We start from the raw sequence: 10,942 nt of genomic DNA, 5'->3' as shown, positions 1-10,942 counted from the left end.
ATCACATTAAGCATAATTAGTGCTGGATTATCGAAGGAACCGGATTACAGGTAGTCGGATTAGTGAAGGTCGATTGTAATTTTTTCTGATTTTGGACAAAGTGAAAATGTTATCTGTGTAAAATTACATGAACTTATGGAAGCCAATCTTTAGCTGGAAGTTTTTATCTGAGTTAGTTTTGATGGAGAAATAGCAATCCTGCTTTGAGAGAATGTTATCAATATTACCAAAGTGACACTCGCAGCATTGTTAACATTATTTCATGTTCAATGGATTCAGATTAATTGGGCTAGCAGTTAATCGGGGTAGCCACTTGTTTGGGACAACTTTTAAAGAACAAAAACTAATCAAGAAAATTGCTGGGATCCCCTTTGTTTATTTGCAACACTCTGCTGTTTAATTGCACAGGAGACTGTTGCCAAACAGGTTCTAACTAATGAAGATTTGGAGGATACAATGGATGGTAGCATTGTATGAAAGCAGTCCATTAGCTGCATTAGGTACCCAAGCTGATTTTGTTCTTTGCTAACACTGGATGAATTCATCCATCATAACTATTAGTTTTATAGTACTGCAGTATTGGTAGTGTTCTAATGTGTTCTGTATTTTGTTTAAATATACAGTGGCATGCAAAAGTTTGGGCACCCCGGTCAAAATTTCTGTTACTGTGAATAGTTAAGTGAGTAGAAGATGAACTCATCTCCAAAAGTCATAAAGTTAAAGATCAGAGATTCTTTTCAACATTTTAAGCAAGATTAGTGTATTTATTTTTGTTTTGTATGATTTTAGAGTGGGGGGAGAAAAGCAAAGGAGCGCCATGCAGAAGTTTGGGCACCCCAAGAGATTTGAGCTCTCAGATAACTTCTACCAAGGTCTCAGACCTTAATTAGTTTGTTAGGGCTATAGCTTGTTCACAGTCATCGTTAGGAAAGGCAAGGTGATGCAAATTTCAAAGCTTTATAAATACCCTGATGACTCAAACTCTGTCCCAACAATCAGCAGCCATGGGCTCCTCTAAGCAGCTACCTAGCACGCTGAAAATTAAAATAAATGATGCCTACAAAGCAGGAGAACGCTATAAGAAGATAGCAAAGCATTTTCAGGTAGCCGTTCCCTCGGTTCCTAGTGTAATTAAGAAAGGGCAGTTAACAGGAACGGTGGAGGTCAAGTTGAGGTCTGGAAGACCAAGAAAACTTTCTGAGAGAACTGCTCATAGGATTGCTAGAAAGGCAAATCAAAACCCCCGTTTGACTGCAAAAGACCTTCAGGAAGATTTAGCAGACTCTGGAGTGGTGGTGCACTGTTCTACTGTGCAGCGACACCTGCACAAATATGACCTTCATGGAAGAGTCATCAGAAGAAAACCTTGCCTGCATCCACACCACAAAATTCAGTGTCAGAGGTTTTTAAAGGAACATCTAAACAAGCCTGATGCATTTTGGAAACAAGTCCTCTGGACTGATGAAGTTAAAATAGAACTTTTTGGCTGCAATGAGCAAAGGTATGTTTAGAGAAAAAAGGGTACAGAATTTCATGAAAAGAACACCCTTAAAACTGTTAAGTATGGGGGTGGATCGATCATGCTTTGGGCTTGTGTTGCAGCCAGTAGCATGGGGAACATTTACTGGTAGAGAGAAGAATGAATTCAATTGTCTGTAAAAAGGCTGAAGATGAAAAGGGGATGGCTTCTACAACAGGATAATGATCCTAAACACACCTCAAAATCCACAATGGACTACCTCAAGAGGTGCAAGCTGAAGGTTTTGCCATGGCCCTCAGTCCCCTGACCTAAACATCATCGAGAATCTGTGGATAGACGTCAAAAGAGCAGTGCATGCAAGACGGCCAAGAATCTCACAGAACTAGAAGCCTTTTGCAAGGAAGAATGGGTGAAAATCCCCCAAAACAAGGATTGAAAGACTCTTAGCTGGCTACAGAAAGCGTTTGCAAGCTGTGGTCCTTGCCAAAGGGGGTGTTACTAAGTACTGCCAGACATGGTCCACAACAGCCAAGATGGGCTCAGATGGCATCCCGGGACGGGTTCTCCGGGCCTGTGCAAGTGAGCTAGCTGGAGTGTTTGCTGACATCCTCAACTGCTCCTTGCTTCAGTCTAAGATCCCCTCGTGTTTTAAGAAGGGAATGATAATCCCAGTGCGGAAGAAGAGCAAGGTGGCATGCCTGAATGACTATCGACCTGTGGCTCTGACATCAATCGCTATGAAGTGCTTCAAGAGATTGGTTGTGGCACACATCAACCACAGCCTACCGGTCAACCTCGATGCTTTGCAATTTGCCTACCAGAGCAACAGGTCAACGGCAGATGCCATCTCTCTGGCCCTACATTCCTCCTTAGAACACCTGGAGAATAAAGATGCATACGTAAGGCTCCTTTTCATTGACTACAGCTCTGCCTTTAATACCATCATTCCAAATAAACTGATTCCTAAGCTCCAGAACCTGGGCCTTAGCACTCAGATCTGCAGCTGGATCTTCAACTTCCTCACAGACAGGACCCAGGCTGTAAAAATAGGGGACAAGCTCTCCTCTACAATCACTCTGAGCACCGGTGCCCCACAAGGCTGTGTACTCAGCCCCCTGCTGTACTCACTGTACACCCATGATTGTATAGCCAAGTTTCCATCAAACTCAATATATAAGTTTGCTGATGACACACAATTGTAGGCTGTATCTCGGGTAATGATAAGTTTGAGTACAGAGAGGAAATTAAGAACCTGGTGGCATGGTGTGAAGACAATAACCTGTCCTTCAATGTCAGCAAGACGGAGGAATTGGTTGTTGATTTCAGAAGGAGTAGCAGACTGCACGACCCAATTTACATCGGTGGTGTGCAAGTGGAACAGGTCAAAAGCTTTAAGCTCCTCGGGGTCAATATCACAAATGACCTGACTTGGTCTAACCAAGCACAGTCCACTGCCAAGAAGGCCCACCAGCGCCTTTACTTCCTGAGGAAGCTAAGGAAATTTGGCCTGTCCCCAAAAACCCTCACTAATTTTTATAGATGCACCGTAGAAAGTATTCTTCTAGGGTGCATCACAACCTGGTATGGAAGTTGTCCTGTCCAAGACCGGAAGAAGCTGCAGAAGATCGTGAACACGGCGCAGCACATCACACAAACCAATCTTCCATCCGTGGACTCACTTTACACCGCACGCTGTCGGAGCAGTGCTGTCAGGATAATCAGGGACACGACACACCCAGCCAACACACTTTTCGTCCCTCTTCCTTCCAGGAGAAGGCTCAGGAGCTTGAAGACTCCTATGGCCAGATTTGGGAACAGCTTCTTTCCAACTGTGATAAGACTGCTGAACGGATCCTGACCCGGATCTGGGCCGCACCCTCCAAATATCCGGACCTGCCTCTCGGTTTTTTTTTGCACTACCTTATTTTCTATTTTCTATTTATGATTTATAATTTAAATTTTTAATACTTACTATCGATTTGTACTCCAGGGAGCGGGAAGCGCAGAATCAAATATCGCTGTGATGATTGTACGTTTTTGTATCAATTGTTTGGCGACAATAAAGTATCAAGTATATGTTGTGGAATTGACGGTACCATGGGAAGATGGTGTCGAAGAAGCTTATGAGAGGAAAAAGACCAAGTACTCTGAACTGGCAACTGAAGCTGCCCAGAGTGGCTGGAAGACCAAGATTTTCCCTGTAGAAGTGGGATGCAGGGGATTCGTTGCTACATATATGACTAGTCCATTGAAGAAGATGGGGGTGAGAGGTCACTCCCTCTAAGAAGCAATCAAGTCCTTGTCAAATGCAGCAGAAGAAAGCAGCAATTGGATTTGGATTAAAAGGAAAGACAATAACTGGGCTGCAAGATGAAGACAGGAGGGTATGGAACTGAGGGGGGTGTATCTGGGACGCCGGGTAGCACCGTTGAGCCCTCTGGAGATGTCGTGGGCTTATCAACGAAACGTCAAAGAAGGAGGGTGCCCACCTGATGACCCCGATGATGTACCTACCTTCCCTCCTTGTCACCACTCATAGTCATAGTTATACGTTATTGATCCTGGGGGAAATTGGTTTCCATTAGTTGCACCATAAATAATAAATAGTAATAGAACCATAAATAGTTAAATAGTAATATGTAAATTATGCCAGGAAATAAGTCCAGGACCAGCCTATTGGCTCAGGGTGTCTGACCCTCCAAGGGAGGAGTTGTAAAGTTTGATGGCCACAGGCAGGAATGACTTCCTATGATGCTCTGTGCTGCATCTCGGTGGAATGAGTCTCTGGCTGAATGTACTCCTGTGCCCACCCAGTACATTATGTAGTGGATGGGGGACATTGACCAAGATGGCATGCAACTTAGACAGCATCCTCTTTTCAGACACCACCGTGAGAGAGTCCAGTTCCATCCCCACAACATCACTGGCCTTACAAATGAGTTACAACATCGAGAGTGCCGACTTACCATAGGGATTGAAACATCAAGTCCTAGTAGCTCTACTACTGACCATGCAGGGTGTCCAAACTTTTGTTTCGGGCCCTTTTCCTTTTTTGTTATTTTGAAACCGTAAAAGATGGAAATAAAAGTTTTCTTACAATATTAAAGAAATGTCATCTTTATGCCTTCTGGAAATCAGGTCATCTTTTACTCACTTAGCTATTCACAGTAACAGAAATTTTGACTGGGGGTGCCCAAACTTTTGCATGCCACTGTATATTTGTTACTCAGTTTTGTCTTTTCTATACTGTACCTTTTTTACCCATTTCCATGAAACTTCAGCTAACTAGGGCAGCCGCTTAATTGGGCCAAAATGTATTGGTGCAAATGTGTCCCAATTAACTAGAATCCACTGTATATATTGCAACTGGAAAATTTAGTTGTGAAACAAGAATATGAATATTTAATTATGCTATTGTCAATCTTCTGGAGAAGCAAATAACAATTTAGACCTATTTAGGAATAGTGTAGTGTAGATAAGAAGAGAATGAGTATATTAGTAAAGGGGTCATTACATGCTGCCAAGAAATTTAGATTCATTTTAACAATACAGTCATTATCACTGAAGAGGGATGATAGATCGCTCATGGATATTTCATATTGCATTATCGATTCCCTAATTTTGGGAGAAATTTGTGGATATCAAACAGCTGAGGAGGAATAAGATCCCTAAAATCAGAATATAGAGGAAAAAGGTGGCACAAAATGCTAATCTGGCTGAAACCTGATTTCAGAGAGTTGAGGGATGAGCCAATTGGGATCAGGTGAGGAAACAGTAATTGGTGTATAGAATCACAAAAGGATTGTATTAAAATATTGCAGAAGAATATCAAGATGTAACAAAATGAAAGACAAGCAGTTTCATGATTTGAGGGAATCTTGAAATTCTAAGAATTTAAATTGGAAGGAAGGATGGATAAAAATAACAATCTTAATAAAACTCAAGTTGCAGCATTTAACGCAGATCTGTGCTCCTTCCTGAAGAAAGGATTTCATAACCTTTTTATTTTAAAAAAAACTTGCTAGAAATGCTATTTTCCCTCTCAAGAAATCTCTAAGCGTTTACAGCCAATTAGTTCTGAAGCGTAGCCTCTCTTGCTGGGTAGGTACAGATTTACTCGGGTGCATCTAGCTTTGAAGATTGCAAGTACAACATCTTTCTTCAAGAGCAGATTGTATGTTAGCTAATGGATAGTAATTATAATTATGGGATAGGATAAGCTGGATAGAAATTGTTTCCTGTAACTGAGATTTTCATAGTGCAGGAAAACAATAAGATTAAATGCAAGAAGCTTTTAGAAAAGCTATGCTTGTGAGTAACAATAGTGATTGAGCAGAGATCACATCAAAAAAAAATTAATAAATGGGTCAATAAAAAGATGGGGGAAGGTGAGGGAAGCGAAATACAACAGACACGTGATTAGAACCATTTCTTATGAGGAAGACAGTATCAAGATCTGAATGCTTATAAAATAGCTGTTTATGATGCTTTTATGTGAGGCCTTGTTTTCGGTGTTCAGCCTGCTTCTAATATTATGGCTTTCTCCTAGGAAGCACAAGCTGTTTGTAATTACTGTGTATTCACAAGAAGCGTGACCTCTATTCTTAATGACATTTTGAAACACGCATGCTTGTGGATTCATTGCTTCTCACATTCCATCTAAATACTTAGCGATCTACAAGTTTTGTTTGTGAATCAGGGATGAACATGCAGGTAGATTGGCGGGGGGGGGGAATTAGGTTGGTAATAGATCTCAAGAGTGAGTTTGTTGAATGCCTATGAGATGGTTTTTTACAGCAGCTTGTCGTTGAGCCTACAAGATGATCAGCTGTACTGGATTGGGTGTTATGTAATGAACCAGAGATGACTAGGGAACATAAGGTAAAAGAACCCTTGGGAACCAGTGGTCACAATATGATTGAGGTCAACTTGAAATTTGATAGGGAGAAAGTAAAGTCTAATATAGCAGTATTTCAGTGGAGTAAGGGAAATTACAGTGGTATGAGAGAGAGGATGGCCAAAGAATATTGGAAGCAGATGCTAGCAGCAGATATCCCACCCTGCAAAAACTCATTTCAGGGAGGTAGCACCATCAATTTGCGGGAGACTCCCGCAACTTCCGGGAGAGGAGGTGGGATGTCTGCAATAGAGTAGCTCCTCAGCAGCTAGCCAGCTAGTTTAAATAACGTTAGCTATGCTAATGAACGAATGACACCTGTTAAACTCACCTCAACATGTCTTTTACAGTCTTAACCCACCATGGGCAATAGAAAAGTCACTGTTGCAAACAGTGCAGCGAGCAACACTGCCATTATTTTTGACCTGTATTAGGCAGACTTTAGTGTAGTCTGGGGTGACGTATGTTTCATATTTTTTTTTGGAACACTCTGCTGTGTGTGTGGTGTGTGTGTGTCTCTGTCTCATTTATTTATTTCCGGGACATTGTATATAATTTGCGGGCCTCGGAGCCACTATTAATATGCGGGAGACTCCCAGATCTTCCTGGAGGTGGGATGTCTGTGGCAGGGATGATAGCAGAGTAGCAATATCATGAGTTTCTGGGAAAAATGAGGAAGGTGCAGGATAGATGTATTCCAGAAACAAAGAAATACTCAAATGGCAAAATAGTACAATCGTGGCTGACAAGGGAAGTTAAAGCTAATGTAAAAGCAAACCTGAGGGCATACAACAAAGCAAAAATTAGCAGGAAGATAGAGGGTTGGGAAGCTTTTAAAAACCTACAGAAAGCAACTAAGTCATTAGGAGGGAAAAGATGAAATATGAAAGCAAACTATGTCAGGGTGGATAGAGAAAGCTCTTTCAAGTACATATGTACGTATAAATAAATAAAAGAAGTATGAGACTGAATACAAGACTGCTAGAGAATGAGGCCAGAGAAATAATGGGAGACAAGGAGATGGCAGATGAATTAAATGAGTATTTTGCATCAGTATTCACTGTAGAAGACACTACAGTATGCCAGGTATTGAGGATTGTGAGGGAAGAGAAGTGAGTTCATTTACTATTACAAGGGGGAAGGTTCTCAAAAAGTTGAAGACCTAAAGCTTCCCAAATCATCTGATCAGATGAACTCTTCCCTCGGGTTCTGAAAGAGGTAGCAGCAGAGATTATGGAGGGATTAGTAATGATCTTTTGAGAATCATTGGACTCTGCCATAGTTCTGGAGGACTGGAAAATTGCAAATGTCACTCCACTCTTTAAGAAAGGAGGGAGGCAGCAGAAAGGAAATTAGATCAGATAGCCTGACCTCAGTGATTAGGAAGATGTTGGAGTCAATTGTTAAGGATGAGGTTATGGAGTACTTGGTGACACAGGACAAGATAGGACAAAATCAGCATGGTTTTCTTAAGGGAAAATCTTGCCTGACAAACCTGTTGGAATTTTTTGAGGAGATTGCAAGCAGGATAGATAAAGGGGATGTAGTGGATGTTGTATATTTACGCTTTAAGAGAGGCCTTTGATAAGGTGCCACACATGAGGCTGCTTACCAAGTTAAGAGCCCAAAGTATAACAGGAAAGTTTTTGGCATGGTTAGAGCTTTGACTGATTAGTAGGAGGCAGTGGGTGGGAATGAAAGGATCCTTTTTTGGTTGGCTGCCAGCGACTAGTTGTGATCCCCAGGGGTCGGTGTTGGGACTACTTTTTATATTGTATATCAATGATTTAGGTGATGGAATAGATGGCTTTGTTGCCAAGTTTGCAGATGATACAAAGATTGGTAGAGGTGCAGGTAGTGTTGAGGAAACAGGTAGGCTGCAGAAGGACTTAGACAGATTAGGAGAATGGGCAAGAAAGTAGCAAATGAAATAATATGTTGGAAAATGTATGGTCATGCACTTTGGTAGTAGAAATACATGTGTGGACTATTTTCTAAAAGGGGAGAAAATCCAAAAATCTGAGATGCAAATGGCCTTTGAGTCCTTGTGCAGAACACCCTATAGGTTAACTTGCAGGTTGAGTTGGTGGTGAGGAAAGCAAATGCAGGCTCAGGTGAGGCTTCACCTTGGGTGTTGTGAACAGTTTTGGGCTCCTCATCCAAGAAAAGATGTGCTGGAGAGGGTCCAGAGGAGGTTCACAAGGATGATTCCAGGAATGAAAAGGTTATTATATGAGAAATATGAGGTTATTATGAGGCTCTGGGTCTGTACTCACTGGAATTTAGAAGGATGAGGGGGGATCTCATTGAAACCTTTTCGAATGTTATAAGGCCTAGATAGGGTAGATATGGAATGGATGTTTCCCATGGTGGGGAAGTCTAGGACAAGAGAGCCTCAGGATAGAGGGGCATTCATTTAAAACAGAAATGTGGAGGCATTTCGTTAGCCAAAGGGTGGTGAACTTGTGGAATTTGTTACCACAGGCAGCTGGGTGTATTTAGGTGGATTGATATGTTCTTGATTGGACATAGCATCAAAGGTTACGGGGAGAAGGCTGGAAGTGGGGTTGAGGAGGGACAAAGAAAAGGATCAGCAATGATTGAATGGTGACGCAGAATCGATGTGCTAAATGGCCTAATTCTGCTCGCATGCCTTATGATCTTCATCAGTCATTATATTTATTTCCAAACTTGGTGTTCAAAGGCATTAAGATTTTAATTTACTCCATTTTTTGCTGTCTCATTAAAAGCCTAACTAATGAATACTGAGATAATTTAGAAGAAAAAGAAAGCCCTGAACTCCAAGTGGAGTCATCAGGACTCTGGCATTTTTTTTTTTTAAACAGGCTTTCTTATTTTTCGAAGCAGAGTTGCTAGCTTGACGCTCAACCCAGCACAGATGGAAAGCGTGCAGGAGAGCCAGCTGGATTCGAACTCGGGAGCCTTCGTTCCGATGCCACTATGCCACCAGCCGGCTGAGATCATTTAAATCCCCTTAAAGTTGTTCCTGAAGAAATCCAGAAATCTCAATTTTGAAATTTTCAATTGATCTAGCTTCAGCCAATTTTTTTTTTGTTGGAGTTCCATATTTGCACTATCCATTGTAAACCACAAAATAGCTCAGTGCTAATTTTTAAAAAAAAAACAATTTTTTTTCCAGCTTTAAGTTCCTTGGCATACACATCACCAAGGATCTTACATGGTCTGTACATGCTGGCTGTGTGACGGGAAAAGACACAATAGCGCCTCTTTCACCACAGATGGTTGAAGTTTGCTGTGGGCCTCCAGATCTTAAGAACTTTCTACAGGAGCACTACTGAGAGCATCCTGACTGGCTGCATCACTGCCTGGTATGGGAACTGTACCTCCCTCAATCGCAGCACTGCACAGAGAGTGGCGTGGACAGCCCAGCGCATCTGCAGGTGTGAACTTCCCATGATTCAGGACATTTACAAATACTGGTGTGTAAAAAGGGCCTGAAGGATTACTGGGGACCCGAGTCACCCCAATCACAAATTGTCCCAGCTGCTACTATCTGGGAAACGGTACTGCAGCATAAAAGCCAGGATCAACAGGCTCCAGGACAGCTTCTTCCACCAGGCCATTGACTGATTAATTCATGCTGACACAACTGTATTTCTATGTTATATTGACTGTCCTGTTGTACATGCTATTTATTCCAAATTACTATAAATTGCACATTTATTCAGAGACGTAAAGATTTTTACTCGTATAGATGAAGGATGTGAGTAATAAGGTCAATTCAATTTGATTCCTGTGAGTTCCAACCAATCTGGCTATGACTTCTCTCATTAACAAAGCATTTTCACCCACAGAAATGTCGTCTACTGGATGTATTTTGTTTCTCGCTCCATTCTCTATAGACGGCTGTGTGTGAAAATCCAGGTGACCAGTACTTTCTGAGACTTTCAAGCTGTCCCACCTGGCTCCAACAATCATTCCACAGTCAGAGGTGTTCTTTGTTCTCAGCATGTAGGAGGGAGATTGAAAATCTGACTGAATGGTGCCACAACAACACCCTCTTAGCCACTGGCAGCAAAACAGAAGTGCTGATTATTGAGGTGGAAAATGGAGAACCACCAGCCAGTCCCCATGAGGGGAGGAGGAAGTTAGTAACTTAAAGTTCCTTAGCCTTATCATTTTTAGTGGATCTGTTCTGCATCTAGCACAGAAGTGCCTTACAAAGAAAGCATGGCATTGTCTCTACCTTTTTAGATTTTCGTGAAGATTTGATGTCATCTAAAACTTTGACAACCTTCCAAAGATGCATGGTGGAAAGTGTACAGACTAGTTGCATCGAGGCCTGGTACGGACACCCCAATGCCCTTGAATGGAAAAACGTATTAAAAAGTAGCGGATCCAGCCTAGTCCATCACAAGTAAAGCCCTCGCCACCATTGAGCATGTCTACAAAGAGCACTGTTGCAGGAAACGGCATCCATCATCGAAGACCCTGCCATGCAGGCTATGCTCTTTTCTCATTGCTACCATCAGGAAAAAGGTGCAGGAGCCATGGGTCCAACACCACAAGATTCAGCAACAGTT

The sequence above is a fragment of the Mobula birostris genome, chromosome 4 (genome assembly GCF_030028105.1).
Source record: "Mobula birostris isolate sMobBir1 chromosome 4, sMobBir1.hap1, whole genome shotgun sequence".
Taxonomy (NCBI): Eukaryota; Metazoa; Chordata; class Chondrichthyes; order Myliobatiformes; family Myliobatidae; genus Mobula; species Mobula birostris.
This window is presented reverse-complemented; position numbering follows the sequence as displayed.